General features: G+C 35.5%; 1 protein-coding gene and 1 long non-coding RNA gene across 2 annotated transcripts in view; one reads left to right on the top strand and one right to left on the bottom strand.

Annotated features, from left to right (window-relative positions):
• LOC106133017 (mushroom body large-type Kenyon cell-specific protein 1) overlaps nt 1-21793 on the bottom strand; it is a 152909-nt gene that overhangs the window by 79279 nt on the left and 51837 nt on the right. The window lies entirely within an intron of this gene.
• On the top strand, nt 4108-5745 carry LOC132903250 (uncharacterized). The gene is made up of 2 exons (XR_009657351.1): nt 4108-4539; nt 5214-5745. It is a non-coding gene; the product is annotated as an uncharacterized LOC132903250 (long non-coding RNA).

Here is a 21793-nt window from a genome sequence, read left to right as displayed (position 1 = left end):
TATTAACATTCTGTTATAAAGTCTTGTTTATAAAGTCTAATAAATTGCAATCTCAAAGCGGCCAATTAAAAAAAGGAATTAGAAAACCATAGCGGTGCGATGCAACCGAGCACGTATGACTGGCAACTCAAACCAATCAAAATTAAAAAAAAAGGATCCGACGCCCACAATTCAAAAGGAGAACGCACCTCAAAAGCTGTCAAACTGCCCGAGCTGACAACGCGTTCGAAAACCTGCCCTACCTCAACCGCGACGGGCGTGGGTCATTCACCTGACATTTATTTTGTTTTTTACCCGCATACAAACTAAATACACACGTATATAGACGTAATAAGTGCGTCGTAGATATAAATATAAAGCATAACTCCAGCATCCGACGTTTGGAACTGGTTTTAACTGGATTCTTGCTGATGCGTTGCATTCGGTAGCTTTGGGCTGGCCACTAAGGCTGCGATTAACTTAATGCCAGAGATTTATTTTATTAAAAATGTAATCACCGGTAAGCGTATTGCAGACTAGGTTTCGTCTTTTTGTTTCGTGTATCGTTTTATTGTGAGAAGAAACTATAAGAATAATTTTATCGAGGAAATCGTTTTGTTAAGATTAAACAATACTAACAGTCTTTGCATTGAAGCGGCAAATATTTAAAAATAATATTAAATTTTGTTATTATATTAGTAATTAGATAAACGAGTTTGTAGATTTTATGTATTTTTCACAGATTACTATCAATCAGTTAAGTAGTTAATCTGTCATTCTTACATGAAACAGTGTTATGTAAACTTAGCTTTGGGGATCAACTAACTGATTAATATATCTCAAAATTATGTAATTTAAATAAAAATTTTACAATATATACTGGCCGAAAACAAATTCATTAAAAATAAAACTAGTCATAGACAACAAAATCAAAATGGCGAACAAATGACGGGGCCTTAGAACCGGCGGGAAGCTGTTCGTTTTTGTCTTGTTCTCTTTTTAAACAGTGGAAGGATGCGCATCAGTTTTTGCTCGGAATTTATTTTGTTCATGCGATAGATAACCTGATCTTGCCTCGCGGCAGCCATTTTGAGTTTAGTTTTCTGCTACTTAAAATTATTGCTTTTATTTTTAATAAATTGTTGGATGCCAGGTTTGAAGTAATAGTGAAAATGAAAATGAAAATGAAAATGCATTTATTTGCTACAATAAACATAAACATGACCATAAACATAATTTACAGAGAAGGTTACATGTATATTGCAGAATATTTGCCTATTATGCTTAATATCTATGACTTCCTCACTAGGCAAGCCTGTATCGAGTCGCTCGCGGTCAAATGGAATTTTTGAATCAAATAGATAAATGTTGTAACTTTTGTTTGAGTTACATGCGTGTTATTCTACTTTGATTTCGCTACAAACAGAATGGCTTTTTTAAATATCGGCAAAATATAATTTAAGGAAAATATTGGTCGTTCTGAATATTTCCTAAAAAAACACATCCAGTTTCCTAAATATGCAGGTTTCCTCACAGTGTTTTCCCTCACCGTAAGAGATTCTGTTTGTATTCAAACTAATGTAAATAACTTTCTATAATAGTCATTGGTATGGTATTTTCGAGATGTCAAGATTACGATGACTCTTCTATAGGTTACAAACATACAAACGTAAATTACATTGTATGATTCAACAATCGCACGACCAATTGTTTTAATTTTGACGTAACGAAATAAAGAATGCGGACACATTAAACACGCGAGAGAGCTAGCAAAACATGTAAACAAACGAAAAACAAAAACATTTTCAATATTAATTTGTTTACATTTTATTAAGATGAATTTATATGTATTGAAAAATAACATTTCTGCCAGGTCTTTTGCCAGAACGTCTTCGATTTGATGATTGAAAAAACGCAGGCTTTGATAATTGGTTATGTCTACCCCGTTGGTTGGGTCGTGTTTGTCGTGATATTTAGTATGTATCTATTCTTATTATTAGTATATATTATATATGAATTGAGAGGCACAACAGTAAACATGGTTGGAACGGAAAGTTCGTTTAGTTCAGACGGAAATCTTTTCATGTTGAAATCTGACTTATACAATCTAGGAGTATGGTAAAGGAAGATGATAATACGCCCGAGATGTTACTCTTACAGGCTTATGCCAAATTTCATCAGAATCGGTAGTATTTCAGTTTATATTTTGCAACCAAAAATATTTTCTTTTTCACCTACATCACCGTACATCGTCATCATACCTACTTATACATACATACACACTTATATAATTATGTACACATACATACTTATATAATTATTTACTCCTACATTATTATTTTTTCATTCAGGCACATTTGTTTATACCCAAGAGAACAGAGTCACGGACAAAAAGCTAGTGCTTTCTAAAATTACTCTTAATTGCGTAATTCGGCTACGTCGTAGGTTAAGGTCACTGTCGCTACGAAAGTGCTACGAGCTACGAAGATTGCTACGAACATTGCTACGGCTACGAAGATTGCTATTGATGCTAGAAGGATTTTCGAGAATAAATACGGTTTACTTTTTGAAGTCTCTTTAGTGCCGTGTGGTTCCCGGCATTTTGCAATCAGACCACTCTATATCTTTACTATGGATGTCGTAAAAACCGACTTAGGCACTTCTTATAGGCGATGGGCTAAAAAAGCACCCTGTCAATATTTGGATCTCAATTACATCATTAAGCCATAAAGTTGAACGTGACTTTCAGTCTTTGCGAAACTGTTGGCTCTGTCTACCTCTAATAGAGACGTCATTGTATGAACATTTTATACCTTGATTTACCGGGTAAATATGAACTGTTTTTATTAATTCCGAATTATACAAGAATCCCAAGAATCCCCATCCCACACAATTCTCATAAAACACTCACACACACACCCACAGGCTAACAATTAGCCTGTGTGTGTGTTTTTATTAAATTATTTTTTCTTTATTGTAACATTTACAATTTTAAAATTACAATAGGCGAATTAAATTCTTATACCATTATCATTTTTGTTTTTAAATCACCTCCTCTTGCTTTATCGATCAATAATATTTTAATTTTACATAATGCTCATAACAATATATACGGGACAGATTACACAGATTGAGTTAGCCTCGAAGTAAGTTCGAGACTTGTGTTACGAGATACTAACTCAACGATACTATATTTATTAACAAATATTTATATAGATATACATCTAGATCAAGAGATATAGATTTGAACCCGGAGCCTCCGGTGTCACAGACAAGCACTACCCCTGTGCCAAAGAGGCCGTCAGGAAATTGATGAATACAACAATAACATTAAATCAAGTAAATATTTTTTTTTTTAATAAGGACGATTTTTCACAAAAAGGATTTACGTAGGAATCAATTTTTATTTGTGCTCAAAAACATTTTTGCATCAAAAAAGCTACTCAAATTATGCCAAAACTCACAATGACTCGACCTTCTCCAGAACAATGAAATTGGGACACCCAAAATGGCCGTCGCAAGTCTTTTTATGCTTATTAAAATCGTCTGGACCGTATGACACAGATGGTATACCAAAAAACGAAAAGTATTGACTTAACATCTTAACGCAGGAAATGAAGACTGTTTATTTTTATGTCGGACAATTATTGAAGTAGTGGTAGTAATGTTTGCTTTTTAGACAGTTCCAGAGTTTGTATTTTGTTTGTTTGTTATGTGACTGCGTGATTCCTACATAACAAAATTGCCCTGAAAACACATACATATGTACCTATCTATAAATCCATTTTAGTAGGGAAAAGTATTTTTTTTCATTACGACCTGACTAAAGATCGAACCCGGGACCATCCCCAATATCTGCACAAGAAACTAAATATTTGTTTGTATATAGAAAATTTATAAAACAAACAAAAAAAATCGTCAGTCGCTCTTTAGATTTTTTGTTCTATTGAAACTAGAACGAATCGAGAAATGTTAGTGAAAAAAAAAAATGCTTTTTAGATGCCAAATAAATAGTTAGGTATATTGCAGGATGCGTCCGTGTATATCGTAAAAAGCGAGTAAGGGAATAATCACAGGCCTGATAGTGTATAATTAAGTAGGTGAGTGTTCAATATTATGTACATGGGTAAGGCCGCCGAAATTGTCAATTTTTTTGTGTGACTTTTGGTCGCTTTTTGTCGAACTACCATTATGAAGAATTTACTCCATAAATTGTAAAGTATACCTTAAATATATGTTTACCATCGAAGAGTAATATGATAGCCCCTACTGTTACTGTAATACCGGTGCAAAAATTCCAGATATAACTTGTTTGACGACAGTTTGAAATAAAAAAAGCGTCTTACTTTTGTGTTACATTTTTTTTTGTGTGACGAATTTATACACCCATTGTTTCGATTAAAACTACCAAATAGCAAAACAAAGTATTAATATGGCATCACTGTTACCGACATATAAATGTAAAAAAGGCAGCCATGTTATTTTGTCACAGGAGGCATTTTGAAAGTCCGTTACATAACTTGCTATGATTGAAAAAAAAATTAAATTGTGATTTTGAAGGTAAGTAACAGAGATTTGTTTATTTTTGTACCGAATTTCTATGCAAAGTGTTTAAAAGTGTGCGTGGAATCGCTCATAAGCGTCTAATTGTAATAAATAACCAAGTTATAACCAAAAAATATTTTAAATGTTTTACTTTTGTGTTGCTTTTGTATGACATATGTGTTACGCTTGTATTACTTCTGTGTTATTGTAACACAAATTTACGTGTTGCGTAACACAATAGATTTGTAAAGCCGCATTCACATTCTGTCAATTGAAAGTCGTTTAGTTTTAATGGTGCTACCTACAATCTCCCGTTGAAATAATAATTATTGATGTTTGATTCCTCTCCGTCGTGCTTCTTCCAGCCAGATAAATAGGCAAACAGAAAAAATATAAAAGTCATTGTTTTGGTTGTAGGTATTGCGTTATTTGAGAGTCCTAAAAAAATGTTTACCTATTCTATTTACTTTAAAAAAATATTCTCGAAATTTATAAACCGCGATGAGTTAATTTTACTGGTTAATATCTGTGGTACACAAGTGATATAAAAGAACCAAATATACGCGGGGTTTTTATATGTGGTTCAAATATGAATGACATTGTAATATGTACTAATGTTATTTACAATTTTGGTTGAAAATTACTTGTTATTGATCTTTGTCGTAATGAATCACATCTTTTCATTGCAGCCAAATCCCTGATGCGCTTCAGTTGTAACAGCTGTAAGGAATCCGATTTCTCCTGTCTTTCAAATCACTTAAAAGCTATTTCTAGAGCTTCAAAAGCTTCTGCGTAAGATGTTCCTTGACATTCATCCTCAGTGTCAGTCTCTTCTTTGAGATGAGAGCGGGAGTAAACATTCGGAGGCGCGTTTAAACTTGTCGCCACATGTCTAGTAGCGCGTTACTGGAGCCGTGACGCGAGTCCGGATAATCGGAATTTCGGATAATCGGGATTCTACAAGTTTTCCCTGCTAGTAGAAGTGGTATGTGCAGTACAACAGAAAGTTAGTTGTATTCATAATATTTTTGAAATTAAAAATATTGGTAAATTACAAAAGTCTTTTATTCAAACCCTTTTTCATTACCTATATCTGCTTTGTGTTGTTTTGTATGTTTTACTCTTATGGTGCAATAAAGAGTTTTATCTATCTATCTACTTCATTTTTACTACAGTTACTTATATTCGTTAAGGTTATTTTAGTCACCAATCTGAAACGAACTTTACCCAAAATGTTCGTTGCTTTTGGGTTACATTTGTGTTATGGTAACTCAAAATATCTTGTGTTACTTTTGTGATACAATTGACAATTTTGGCGGCCTTACCCACATGTGTATTACAATATACTTACATACATACATATACCTAATCACGTCTTTATGCCTTGCGGGGTAGACAGAGCCAACAAGTCTTTAAAAAAACTGATAGGCCACGTTTAGCCATTTGGCTTTAAGATAGAATTGAGATTCAAATAGCGACAGGTTGCTAGCCCATCGCCTAAAAGAAGAATCCCAAGTTTATAAGCCTATATACATGTGTATTATGAAAACATTATTTATGTGTCAAGTCTATTTGAAGGTTTAATTCATTTCTAAGCAACTAGATTGTATTTCTGTATCAAAAACAACTCAATAGTGACTGGTCGCGGATTCTAATAGATTGTGCGGTCAATGTCACTAGCGGCGGCCATCTTGGTTTTAAAATGACTTAAATTGTGTCACAGAGTATGTTTATTCCTTCTTCTATCTACGGTTAGTTACTTGAAATGTGTAATCATGGCTATTAAGGTTTAGGTTTCATTGTAAGGTTGCGGTCAGATGTCGCTTAAAGTTTTTACTTTAAGCGACATCTGACTTTGATGATCCAGAATCGTGACGGATTCCAGATGACTTTCTCAGTCCAGAATCGTTGTCTTTATGAATAAAAGTCTATGCCCAGTCCAGGCAGGTTGGAATTTAAAAAAAAGGCCAGGATTATATCCCCCTACTAGAAAAACTTTATAACAACTATAAAACCAATAAGAATTGGTTTATTTTCTCAAATACAGTAAGTTATTTGTTAGTTAAAATATTTAAGAAAAAAAGAACAAAATAAAACCTAGATACGAAACTCTAGTATTAGATTTCGCGTTAATACTGCATCCTATATAGGCTATGTCATTACCGCTGGCATTAAACTAGATAGATCGGGCCAAGGCGAAAGTCGGCGCACGCGCACCCAACACTCGCAATGTTAGTTCAAGTTTAGCGCTGAATAGCTTTGAATACGAGTGTGGGTTTATTTGTTGATATCCGAAACTTTGGATTGATTTTATGAAATTAGACTTAATATTTCAAATGTAAATGGGGTGTCATCATGCATACATTACATCTATACCCCTTGCGGGGTAGACAGAGCCGACGGTCTCAAAAAGACTTAAAGGTCCCGTTCAGCTGTTTGGATTCATGGTGGAATTGAGATTCAAATAGTGACAAGTTGCTAGCTCATCGCCGAAAAGAGGAATACCATGTTTATAAGCCTATCCCTTAATCACCTCTTATGAAATCCATAGCAAAGAGTTGGAGTGCTAAAGTTGTGGAAACCACACGCATGGTTACATACGAACCTCAATTCTTGAATCTCAATTCCATCATTAAGCCAAACAGCTGAACGTGGCCTATCAGTATTATCAAGACTGTTGTCTCTGACAAAGAATATTTATGTATGTACATACATACATACATATGATCACGTCTATATCCCTAGCGGGGTAGGCAGAGCCACCAGTCTTGAAAAGACTAATAGGCCACGCTTAGCTATTTGGCTTAATGATAGAATTGAGATTCAAATAGTGACAGGTTGCTAGCCCATTGCCTAAAAGAGGAATCCCAAGTTTATAAGCCTATCCCTTAGTCGCCTTTTACGACATCCGTGGGAAAGAGATGGAGTGGTCCTATTTTTTTTTGTAATGCTGCCGGGAACCACACGGCATACATATATGTATGTAAGTGATCTTGTGGCGACATCTCTACGCCAATCGTCAACAACATCAAATCACACAACAACTGTCAATCATCTCGAAGAAATCGACGCGCTCAGCCAATAGCAACGAAGAACCCAAATCGCGATTTCAGAGATTTCACGGATTGGAGCTATATATACAACCTCCGACACAACATCGTCGGAGCCGCGTTTCCCCAGGCATAACACCTAGCCTGGCGGAAGATCTTCCCTTTGGTGGCGGTCGAGCCGAATCATCGCTCCCGCTACAATCTAAAAGCAAATTTATTTCCCATCTAACATTTCGGCCCCATACCACCACCACGGTCGGCCGGCGATCAGTGTATAGTTACCACTAACAAGTTCTGATTACACTGAACGCTGACCACCTAGCGGAACGGACACGTTTGACAAGTAGCCAGCAACGGTAATCAACATACATACATACATACATACGGTCACGTCTATATCCCTTGCGGGGTAGACAGGGCCGACAGTTTTGAAAAGACTGAACGGCCATGTTCAGCTCAAATTCGCTTAATAATTGTCGTATGGTTTAACAACATTGGTTGACTTAAATTTGACTTAAATTAAATAAATTACTTAAAAACTAAGTTTACTGCCGCTTCCAAGACGTCAGTGCAGAAGAAGCGGTAACAAACTGCACTGCAGCATTTTCTTCAACAACGTCAACTTCACAATATTAAATTATACTTAGAATAGAAGCTGTTAATTGGCTTAATGATAGAATTGAGATTCAAATAGTGACAGGTTGCTAGGCCATCGCCTTAAAAAGAATGCCAAGTTTGTAAACATATCCCTTAGTCGCCTCTTACGACATCCACGGGAAAGAGATGGAGTGGTCCTATTCTTTTTTGTATTGGTGCCGGGAACCACACGGCACAATCAATGCTGGCAGATTACCCGGATTCGCTTGTAAATGTTATGGAATTGTCCAGGGTGAGCGTGCTTAGGTCAAACTACATACCTATATAAACTAGTAGGCAGAGACTTAATCTTTCCACTTGCCACGATCCTTGCATACTTTTTTCGCTTCATCCACATTCATAACTCTCCTCGTGCAATTCTGACTGTTTTTTTTTTTAATATTTTACGGACAAATTACACAGATTGAGTTAGCCTCGTAATAAGTTCGAGACTTGTGTTACGAGATACTAACTCAACGATAATATATTTTATAATAAATACTTATATAGATAAACATCCAAGATCCAGGCCAATCAGAGAAAGTTCGTTTCTCATCATGCCCTGGCCGGGATTCGAACCCGGGACCTCCGGTGACACAGACAAGCGCACTACCGCTGCGCCACAGAGGCCGTCAAAGTCAAGTTTAGCCTTGCGGTAGCAGTAGACAGAGCCAATCGTCTTGAAAATACTGTTTGGTTTAATGATAGAATTGAGATTCAAATAGTGACAAGTTGCTAGTCATATGGTAAATAGTCGAAGTGGTTCTAGTCTTTATTCTACTCGTGCCGGGAACCACATGGCACTCTGATATCCAATCAACTTATATTCCTGACAAAATCCTGATTTACCTACTAACAGAATTCCAACGAAAATGAGAGTTAATGAAGTTACAGAATCCGTTTTCTATCGACAATACTATTTACCCACTAAACGTGCGTCGTAAAATGAAACAAGACAAATAAAACTTACAGCCGTGCGTAGCCTCCAAACAGCTTAACAAAGATGGCGACGTATCTATGTGTCTATGGTCCCTGGCCATAGAGGTTATGAATGTCGTTAAGAAAAGTGCGCATCTATACTAATATTAGCTGAAGAATTTGTTTGTTTGAACGCGCTAATCTCAGGAACTACTGGTTCGAATTGAAAAATTATTTTTGTGTTGAATAGACCATCTGTCGAGGAAGGCTTTAGGATATATTACATCATGCTGCAACTATTAGAAGCGAAGGAATAATGGGAAATGTGAAAAAAACGAGGAAAATTATTCACCTTTGAGGGCTTCAATGATGCCCAAAATAACTATTCCACGCGGACGGAGTCGCGGGCACAGCTAGTTTTTGATAAGCGTGAGCTTAACCCCATACATCAAAACATAATATATAAAAAGTAGCTATGTTTCTATTTTCCTGATTAATCCAATTTTTAATAGGTTCATGTGTTCAATAAAGTTTGTTAATTTCAAATTATATATTACAAATTATTCCTTACGTGTAACTATTACATATTAATAAGATAGACAGACAAAAAATATAGGTATAATATCAGTTGCAGACAAAGTAATTTCCTGATAGAATTTCATTTCATCTTTTGTCACAGTATTATGATTTTTTTTTTCAATATTCACTTTGTCCAAGATACATTACTGAGTATATCTGTCAGAAAGGCCCTCTTCACATGATTAAGCTTTCTATTTTAAATTCCCAGATTAATTGGATCTTTGGACGATTTATACAAAATTTGATTTCTTTTTGGGTTCATAAAAAAACTAACTTTGATACTAAACCGATATGTAATAATTGGCTTTTTTGTAATTTTTCATAAGCACTTAATAAATTTAAACTTAATGCGCGCTCCAACAAACAACAAGAACTTGACACCGCTAACGCAATCTCCTGGTCTACCAGTTGTAACATTGACAGAGCGTTCGCCTTGGCCGAGCGCGCGCGCAAGGACTCGCCGCAATGCAATGGCGACTACGCAACCCAATTGCAAACGTTAGAGGGCGCGAACTTGGTGATTTGAAATTGGAATCGATTTTTAAATTTGGCTCTTTACGGACAAACAATGACGATGCACAATTTGAATTTAGAAACGATTGCTTAAACTTAATTTGTGAGCAAGAAACTTGATGTTTTGAATTTGGAATCACTCCTAGAGTTACTTCTTTTTGCAAAGCATTTTTATATTTTTTTACTGGCTGACAATCTTTTAAATCATTGATTTATTAATGATTAGCTTTGAAACATCCTCTATAGACAGCTTGCAGGTTATGAACTTAAAGCATTTTATGACTCGATACACGATAAAAAAATAAGGGCCGCTAAATGAATTAATTGATTATGATATAGGTACTGAATGTCCAAAATTATATAACTTAAATAATATTTGCAGTTTTATTATTTTATGACATTAATAAAAATGTAATTATTAAAGTACCTAATTAAAATAATAAAAACAGCAAACAAAACTTGTGAACTGAAAAATAGTTGAGATATAATTTATGATTAGTAATAAACATTTGGATTTAGCATCTCTCTATTTTCAAGAACCTGATTTTTTAAGCCAAGAAAGCATTGAAACAACTAAGAATGCAATCGGAAATAATGAGAACAGAATGATATAAATATACTCGAACAAAACATGTGTGACGGCGCATACGCATATCTCATTTCCTGAAATACATGACCTCCTTTTGTTTAAAAGTGGCCAAATGCATAAGAAAGAAAAATGCAACTTTAGGTTTGTTTTTTTTATTTGACTTAATACTTAATGCCTTCGTTAGAACAAAGAGTAGCATAAGTTACTCCCGGAAGTCAATTGTATTTTAAGTTTAATAAAATGTATCCGGCATATTTTATTAAAATCGGTATAGCAGTTTTGAGCTTATTACAAGTAAGTATTTTGATAAAACATCTAACTTATTTGTGAACAACACTTATTTATTTACAACCAAATTGTCAAAAATTTATAAATTAAATAATAAAAAGAAATAAGCAGAGCCTTTGTTCTAATAATATTTTCTGTATATATGCATTGATAAATTAATAAAAAGAACATACATACATATTATTAAGTTACAAACTTCTCATGATGCCATTATTTAAAGAAAATATACTTTTATCTTTATGTATTCTATTCTGTGGTTCCTTTCAAAAAATTTAAAAAAAGATTAAAGTAATTTCAACAACTTTTTGACAATTAACTGTATTACGACTGCCCAATACACGTTATCAAATAGGTATCTAAAAATAAAACACAACGAGAGCTTTGTTTTACCCGAAACGAAATATTTCGGTCGAATGTTATAATTAAAAGTAACAACTCAACGAAATAAATTACTTAAACAATAATATTCAAGTTACTTTCATAGAAATTTATCCAAATTTTTTTTGTTTTTTTTTTCTTCAAAGTTCGTCGAAACACAACATCAAAAGTGCCGACGGAATATTTTAGCCTACGATCGCGCGTAACATCGTAGCACCGTTGAAAAGTAAGCTAATTAATGAAAAAATTGTTTTTTTCCTTATTATAATCATATAAATACAAACATATAAATAACTAATAAACTTTAATATTAAAAAGAACTACAAATCAATGCAATAAAGTTTTGCAAATAAAAATATCTAATTGCGTCGTACCTCATCGCATAATACATCGAAAATTAAAAAAAAGGATTTAATAAACTTAACATTTTCTTTTTCTAAAGTTTAGTTTATAAATCTAAAACTAGAAAGAAGGTCGTAACGTTTTCTCTATGCCGTCATTGGCCTTCGATCAAAATATAGGTTGCAATTTGTTAACGCACACTTGCACACATACGCACACGTAAGCATCAATACAATGTAAAACTACGTAGTCATAGAAAAAGAGTGGGACAGATAAACGATAACCACTATTGGAGGGGCGCGATGGTGGGGGATTAGTGAGAAAACACAAAAAATGTGCGTGAACCCTACGCACACTACTCTATGCGTGCGATTTACATACGCAACGCACACATGCTAAGTCAAGGAGAGCGCAAGATTAAGGGCACGCAATAATGACTTTGAAAATTTAAAACTTCTTTGTTCCAATTTCGAATAATTTACTTTTAAAACTTATCACTAGCCGGTACTCACATGCGTCAGAGGGGGCTGGTTCTTCTTCGGTCCAGTTTGACACTTCGGTAGTAATTTTGTAAAAAAAAAATAAAAAGGTCCAAATTGAAATGCGGTGTCACCTCAGCATGTAACACTCACGAATCCATTCAGCCGTATTTAAGAGCAATAACACTGTCACAGCATAAAATAATGTAACACATCACGGCAGTCACAATTTACACAAAAATATACGTTTTCAATATTTATTTACTAAATTAAAAATATAGTTCGGGTCCTAAGTTTCCATGTGATATGTGTCTTGCATCGCGGAGCGGGAGTACTGCCGCACTTTGTATACGAGGAGAAATTCGGAAAAAACTCACTAAATCCCAAAATATTAATCTTTGTCGAAACCACTACGCGATTGATATGAATATAATTATTTATTTATAAAATATAGTCTGTGGTCAAAATATTTTTTTTTTTAAATTTGGGTTCCTGTTTTTTTCGGAGGTTTTTAGCGGTTATGTCGCGTGTTGTGGTCCAGTGGTGTGTTGAGAACGGAAATGCGACTCTCAACCGATTGTGCATAGGCGGTACTGCAACGGCGGCGCGCTCCGTACTAGACCGCGTGCGTACTTAGCCATTACCTTGTATTTACTGCGACCGAGAGGGACACTATACACAATCTTGGTACTTGGATGCATCAGACGTAAAAATTATTCTAAAAAAATACGGATCAAAATATTTTTTTTCCGTTTAAACAAACGTAAAGAAACCATTGCGTGACAATGTTTTTTTTTTGTAGCAAAAATATTGAACTTTTTTAGCAAAATAACCATAAAAATGTTCCCTTTATTTAATATTTAAGCGTTTACCATAATCAAATATGGGTTAGGTTCCCTTCCCAATTGCGGAGGTCAGACGGAAGTCGGTTTGTGTAAAAGCCAGACTTACACAATTTAGGATCATTGTCAAAAGGTTTGGTTTTAACCGGGATTAAAGCCAAGAACTATTATAAACTATCGCCAGTGTTCGAAATAAATGTCAGTTTTCACATCAAAATATATTTTACAAAGTATTCCGCAACACTCAAGATATGCGAGTCGCGCTATTCTACCCCCACATGCACAAAAGTGCATTGTCGTCTGTGTACACGTTGAGTCTGTGTGAGTGCCCGCGCTTGTATGAACCTTGTGCATTTCAGTTGTACTCGCTTATCTTAGTATTTAAACAAATTTAACAAACAATTCTCTTTTGGCGCGTAATTCTTTTCGAAAAAAGAACTCCTTAAATATTTACAAAGAATTATACATTTTTTTAAATGTTTAAAATTTGGAACGCTTCTTTCGGAGTATGCGCGAATCTTTGGTGTTTGTGTGCGAGTTTTTTATCGTTTTTTTCTTCGGAGTGTGGGTGCGTTCGATTGTGTTCGAAGTTTAAATGTGTGCGCGACTGCACATTTTACTAGTGTGCGCCAGTCTTGTAAGAAAATGGTTCGGTGAAAAATTTTGTGGAGATCCGCATAGATGGCGCTGTTTAATAGACTCATATCAAAAAATTGTTGCTTTCGACGTGTACGATTTATTTCACTATCACGGACATGGATCTTGGTAGATACTGTCTGTTCATCCATCTTTATGGAGACCAAGCATATCGCTAAAGTAGTTTTTATAGTGTACTGTGAAGACACCCGGCTGAAATAAGCGTAAAGTCGACCTTTTTTGTAATTTTAATAGTAATATCAGTTCCGAAAAGAGATAATTTGTTTGTGTTACCACTATTGTGTCTTTCAAAGCGCTTTGAAGCGTTGTCAGCGTTTGGCATCGAAACATCAGGATCCGCTGATCTAGCATGTAACTAAATAATACAGTCTATGAAAATATTTGGAAATTTGTGATGCACTTTTTGACTTTTTGTCCTTAAATGCTCTTTTAATATACAAACGTTTAATCATATAATCACGTCTATTTCCCTTGTGGGGTAGACAGAGCCTACAGTTTTGAAAATACTGAAAAGCCACGTTCAGCTGTCGCCTTCATGATGGAATTGAGATTTTAACATTGTTACATAATATACACTACAGCCGAAACTAAGTTTTGTATAGGGAGGTAACACTTAGACGTGTGACAAGATTCCTTCTGAGTAGATTTTTGGACATTTTATGATATCCTTGTGCGAAGCTGCAGGAAAAAGTTAGTTAGTTTTCATTTGGAAATTTCTAATAGTTCGTCCCGCGACTTTTACATCAATTACGCTCTGGAAGCGGTAGTAAAATTGATTATAAGTAATGAATGACGTCAATAAAATATTATATATCTAACCTACGAGTATGTCCATAGAAAATCTAATATTATAGATAGCTAAGGTGTTATCAAGTACTTATTTTATTTATTTAAATCAACATAAATTCAGTGTCCGTGTGGTTTCCGGCACCAATACAAAAAATAATAGGACCTCTGCATCTATTTTCCATGGATGTCGTAAAAGGCGACTAATGCATAGATTTAAAAACTTGGGATTTTTTTTGGGCGATGGACTAGCAACCTGTCATTATTTGAATCTCAATTTTAGCATTAATGCGTATAAACTACTGAATGTGGCTTATCAGTCTTTTTAAGACTGTTGGCTCTGTCTATCCCACAAGGGATTTAGACGTGACTATATGTGTGTATGTATGTATATATTATTTTAATATAACAAATTTTTATTTATTATATTTATTTATTTATTTTGTAGTCCCTGTAAATCGTTTGCTCGCGGCAATGTGCCCAGAAGGCTGGTTGCATTGCCAGATAAGTTAAAATTTGTTTCTTTGTTTGTAACGAAAATAAAATAAGAAACTATTTTATTGCTTTTATTTGGCATAATGACAGAAAAAAAAACCTTTCTGAATTATGAAAAACACAATTTTTATTTTCTAGAAATCCAAGAAGTGCCTCGTGTAAAACTTATAACGTTAAATCATTAATTTGGAATGTTATTATCCAAACTATTACCAATATTATAAATGTGATAGTGTGTGTGTTAGTACGTCTTTCACGTCAAAACCACTAAACCAATCTTTATGACATTTTTCATAGGAGTACGGAGAAGGACATAGGGTACTTTTAACGCGAACAAAGCCACGGGAATGAGCTAATGTATACTAATATTGTAAAGCTGAAGAGTTTGTTTGTGTGTTTGGACGCGCTAATCCCAAGAACTACTGGTTCGAAATGAAACATTCTTTATGTGTTGAATAGACGATTTATCGAGGCAGGCTTAAGGCTATATAACATCACGCTGCAACTATAAAGAGCGAAGAAATAATGGAAAATGTGTAAAAAGCGGAGGAAATTATTCCTCCTTGAGGGCTTCAATGAAGCCCAAAATAACTATTCCACGCGGACGAAGTCGCGGGCACAGCTTGTTTAGGTTATAAAAGGATGTAGAACGTGATATGAACAGATATATAAGCACTTGAGATTATTAAATTCATGTTATCAACAGTTTAAGTTTAATTTGTTTTACAAGAGATTAATGTTTTGATTAATTATTCAAGGCTGTGTAAATTAGTTAGAATTGGTACGACATTGTCTCGATTTAATTATTTTCTAGAAATAAAGAACTGATGTACCTACCTAAGTACATAACCCCTCTTACCCGTCCTACCTGCGTGAAAGATTTTCTTATATAAAAATCGATTGTCTGTAAAGTGTAGCATTTTTAAAAAAAAAAATTTAATTTCATTTGTTTAATAAATTTGTATTTAGGTATATAGAGAAGGAGGTATACTCTGCCGGACGCGAAGGCCGATTGTGCCTCTTTGTCGCTCGTTCCGCGCTCTCGCTTGCACATCAAGCCTTACATGGAACGCCTCAGAGCGAGGTAACGCCGCATGAGTCATGTTTTTTCGTGCGTGCAGTGGGCTCAATCGAATTATAAGACGTGGTCACGTCAAAACCCACTTCACGCGCCTTGTAGATCGCACCGCAGACTTAAGCCTTACATGGAACGCCACAGAGCGAGGTAACGCCGCATGAGTCATGTTTTTTCGTGCGTGCAGCAGGCTCAATCGTATTATCAGACGTTGTCACGTCAAAACCCACTTGGCGCGCCTTGTAGATCGCACCGCAGACTTCTCCTGGAATTGCTACAGCATAGTACTGCTTCATACAGCTACTCTCTCTCTGTCCAGGCTGTCAGATTGTGGCATTTTTTACCGGCAGACGTACGTGATAGTAAATCCTTATCAGGTTTTAAGAGGGGAGTGCGAGAACACTACCTGTAGTTGTCGTCTTGATGCATCCACTATTCATTTATATTGTAGGTATTCATTTTAATATGTTTTAGATTTATTTATATCAGTAAGTTTATGTAAGTTTATATCTTTATTATTACGTAGACAAGTTAATGCCTTTCTTTACACTTTCCTGTCGTGGGCCTGCTGGAAGAAATTTCACTAGAAATAAGTAGTGCTCTTGTATTGAATTTCTTTTTATTTATGTTTTATTCTTATTTTTTTTTGATGTACATAAATAAATAAATATAATACATAATTCGGAAAAGGATCATTGGTATATGGCCGAAGTGGGACTTGAACTTGCGACGCTCTATGCGTATCAAACATTTTAACATCGGGCGCCTTATAGCACTTATAACTACAAAAAAATTAGGACGTCATCAAATCATGTTTTCATCAAAATGGCGGTCATTTTCCAAGAAGCTGTACAATAAAATTGTTGTGAATTAACGTTGCACTTTGTACTCGCGTGATTAATCAATGTATCATTGAAATATTTCTAAATGTTCATGATATCAATCATTTCCTGTTATTCTATTATTAACTCCACTCTTATAGACTCCATCTCTTTCCTATGGATGTAGTAAAAGGCGAATAAAGGATAAGCGTATGGATTTGGGACTCTTCTTTGGGCTAGCAACCTGTCACTATTTGAATGTAAATTCCATCACTTTAAGCCTTTTCAGAATGACGGCCCTGACTACTCCACAAGAGATAAAGACGTGATAATATGTAAGTACGTATGTTCAAATAAAACTGAATTGAATCCAGGCACGGTAATATGCCGTTTTAATCACTAGAGAACAACAAAAACCTTGTAAAAAAATAATTACATAAAAATTTTACATATCTCTAACTCGTGCCAGAGTGGGTGTGTAAGTACCATCGGATTCGAAGACGTGACGCGGACAGGCGGCCCACGTAACCACTGAACCGTGAGGGCAACTGTCAACAGCATCCGAAAATGTCAAGTGGGATTACACGCGAAAGCGAGCAGGTTTCGAACGGAATTATTTGTGAATTTCATTTGTTCAGTTAAAAAATATAAAGTTAGATAATGGACCGATGATTACGCAATCGAAAAATGTTTGGAAACTCTTTTTTTTGGACAGGTTGCTTTGGTTGAAATTATGTATATAACTTTAGAATAAAGTATATAGATTTAATATAGTACTCCTGTTTTTGTATACGTCAACATTTGTGACGCATTATAAATTGTCCCATTGTTACGAAAATGGGACGTTATTCTTTCTACAATGAATATTTATGCTTAAGATAATTACAAATCCAAACATTAACATCTTTAAATGATGCATTTAATTAAAAAGTGGTTTTCAAAAGGAACAATGAAATTAGACCACTAAAGATTTTTCCTAAACTAGAACAAAACTGATCTCTTAGCCGCCATGACAGTTTTTTTGTCGCCGACCTAAGATGGCGCGTGCCGGAAGCCTTTTAAAACAAAAGAAACCCAATACCTCGCCCCACCCACCAGCAACTCGAGACAACAGAAAAATTAAACGTAAAACGAAACGCAAATCAGGTATTAAAACGGGAAAGTGCAAGGAAAATCAACAGCTGAATGCTGAATCAACAAACGGCAGAAATCCCGAATTTGCGTGGAATGGGACGCGAGCACGTACAGAACGCAACATAATCCCGCAAAAGCGGCATGCAAAGTCGTATAACAGTGGCACATTTACCGGGTAAGGCATCAGACGACCACTTGTTGCACGCCCGATCCAACTCCGCTTCGCCGACCGACGCCAAACTTCTGATATTCACCGACCAATTACCCCAGTCCGTTGTCCAAATTAGAATTCCTAATTCGATATTCGAAACTTCTAATTTTACTTTCAAATCGTTCGCGATTTCCTAATTTTTTTTTTCTACAGCACTACTTTAAAGCCAGTTACATGAGCCAACTTATTTTCGATAAGTTTATCAACAGGAACTGTTTTTTCAACAACTGCACTGATAAACTTTACGTCATTTACATACGAGCTAACAATATAGATATAAAATATACAATCAATCTGGAGCACCTTAATCAATTCTCACTGCACTTCACTAGCGCGTCTTAAAAGTCTCAAGACACAACGCACTTACAAGAAACAATTGGATATTTGGGTTTCGAATTCGATAATCGCGTTCGAATTTTTGAAATTTGGGACTGGGTAATTTGAATTTAGAATTTGTTTTTGCCAAAAATTGGGTAGAACGGCGGCTGTATTTTAATTTAGCTCCGGATTGCGGACAAGAACTTGCATTAGTGCACGCCGCTCAAGTTGCAACAGGTTGTTTGGTGGAGAGGCTGAAGGGCGCCTGCGCGTTGCGCCCGACCGATGCATCTCTCCACAGTGGTCGCGGAAGTTAACCGATTCAAATTTTCAGCGTTACAGAATGTGATATTGATCTTTGCGGTCAGCTGTTTTCGTTCGAGTATTAATCGCAATAATGCGTCATGCAATTACCAACAGCTGATTGGGTGTTATAATAACAACAAATCATATGATTGGTGGTGACCCAAATTTTTACAACGATATCACGATCGATTGAATCGATCAAATCGTGAACTGGCAAAAGAGAAGCCACTACGTACTTGAATAGAATTATGAATGTAAATGAACCGGATAAAGTATGCTAGGATCTAGGCTCTGCCTATCCTTCCGGGAAACAGGTGCTTAAAGATTTTGTGCGCTTAAAGATTTTGTGTGTGATTTAGTGTGTCTATGTAAAAATATAATCATTATCATTTTTTCCCTCTACAAAAACATTATTAAGTAAATTACATGATAAGGTAAGTAACTTACATGCCACACTTGAGCTCTAGTAATTATGGTACTCGTAAATACCTACACAGTGTAAGTAAAACGCGACCACTGTAGACCAGCCGTTGCAACTCGAAGTGTATCCGCGTAGAATTAGGCGACGCGATCTCAACCCGCTTCCCTTATCTTTTGGTGAGCATCCAAACGATGATATTATGCCGTGTGGTTCCCGGCACCAATACAAAAAAGAATAGGACTACTCCATCTCTTTTCCATGGATGTCGTAAAAGGCGACTAAGGGATAGGCTTACAAACTTGAGATTCTTTTTTTAGGCGATGGGCTAGCAACCTGTCACTATTTGAATCTCAATTCTATCATTAAGCCAAATAGCTGAACGTGGCCATTCAGTCTTTTCAAGACTGTTGGCTCTGTCTACCCAGCAAGGGATATAGACGTGACCATATGTATGTATATTATATTGATATGTTAAGATTGTTAAGATGGTTCGGTCATGTGGAGAGGATGAGTGAAAGCAGGTTGACTAAGCAGATATACAAGGAGAGTGTGGAGGGAAAGGTCGGAGTGGGAAGACCTAGACGAATGTATCTTGATCAAATTAAGGACGTCCTGGTAAAGGGTCAGGTCAAAAGTACCCGAAACCGCCGAGCTTGCATGAAGAGAGTTATAACCCGTATTGGATCCATGGTAATACATCCAGTTGCCCGAATGTGCAGGTTTCCTCACGATGTTTTCCCTCACCGTAAAGCATCGGTTAGTATTCAAACTAATGAACATAAATTTGATAATAGTCATTGGTAATACATGGCCGATGTGGGATTTGAACCTGTGCCTTTCTGCGCATCACGCATTTTAACCGGACACCTTACCTATTCGACCATCGACTCTCTTAAGATATAGATATTGGTTTGTGGCAAAGTTTCGAACCATGACTCAATACGGGTTGGGTTCCCCACAAATGTTACGAATTCGCTTCGTGTAAAATCTGACATCGAGGAGTATGATTAGCCTTTAACCATGCTCCCTGGACCCTCTCCAAAGAGGTGAGGATGTAGCAGGGACTAACTCCAGGAGAAAAATTAATTAAATTTATCGGAAATGTGTATGAAAAATTAAAAATTCACACCAGTTACTTGCTTAAGCATAAGCCCTACAGCGGAGATTTCAGAAATTTGTATCTTTTTAGAATGTCTACATGGCGCCATTTTGTTAAAAAATGGTACGGAACGCCATTAAAATAATAAGTAACAAATTTAAATCGTTTAAAGCGGTTTTATACCCTCAATATTTTCACTTGATATCATTTCATCTTTCTTCATACATCTTACCGACCAATGCTCATAGGTAATTATTTTTAATGGAGATTAAACTTTATTCAAATCTAAACTACATATATACCTCATAACGAAAAGAGGACCCTGGCCCAAAACCAAAACGGCATAATTTGCAACTCACAAATATGTGAAAAAGAGAAACAGAGAGTTGAACAAACAAAGAAGAGAGAGAGACGAAAAATACCTCATAACTTGTCATTTACACAGCAAACAAGGAAACGCAATAATCATCCTTACTGTACAGAGAAGTTGTCAGACTTCCAAATGTTTTACTAACTTTATGCAATAAACCGTATCGCAGACCGAGTTTTGTTGACGGAGCCCTAAACTGTTGCTATGGACTGCTAGCAACTGAGACATGTGTGCGATATACGAACTTAAAATTGCAAGCCTGTTCTTGCGCTTGAAAACGATATAATACCAAAACTTGTTGCAGCAGAGTTGCTTTCAGTGCCGTATTAAAATGGATAAAAAAGAAAAAAATAAGTTCTTTATGGACAGCAAAAAGAAATTGTTGTTCGACAATGAAATTAAAAAAGGATAATTAAAATTTAATATTTTCTTAACCATGGTTAATTCAAAACGGCTGATTCTTAATTTGAAAATACGCGGGCAAATGATAAAAACATTATTTTATAGTTTCTGATTTGATTAAATTAATAAACTAGGCAAGATTTTTAATTAAAGAAAACTATTTGAAATTGGAATTACTCGAATTTTTATTGTCAAATCCTAGACCAATTGAATAATGTATAAGTTCCTATTCACGTAATATTTATGAAAATAATATTCACAACATACACTAGTAAGATTTAATCCACTTTATTGCCTAAAATAAAACTGTGTGCGCCATCACTTACGATTTCGCCATTCGCCGAGCGTTCAATTAATTCAGGTTTACGCGAAACACCAAACTGCCGATCGGAATTTACATTTTTTACTATTATTTTTGACTATGGTCGCTAGCGAATTTATTTTTATTGGTTTCTGTTCTACTTAATTGGTACAATTTATCTAGACCCATGAGGCCTTATTGTAGGTGGTATAATTTCGCTTTTGACCGTCCTAGCATCTTTAGCAAAAGGTGACACGAT

The sequence above is a fragment of the Amyelois transitella genome, chromosome 23 (assembly GCF_032362555.1).
Source record: "Amyelois transitella isolate CPQ chromosome 23, ilAmyTran1.1, whole genome shotgun sequence".
Taxonomy (NCBI): domain Eukaryota; kingdom Metazoa; phylum Arthropoda; class Insecta; order Lepidoptera; family Pyralidae; genus Amyelois; species Amyelois transitella.
The sequence above is the reverse complement of the archived record's forward strand: the minus strand, read 5'-3'. Positions and strand labels throughout refer to the sequence as shown.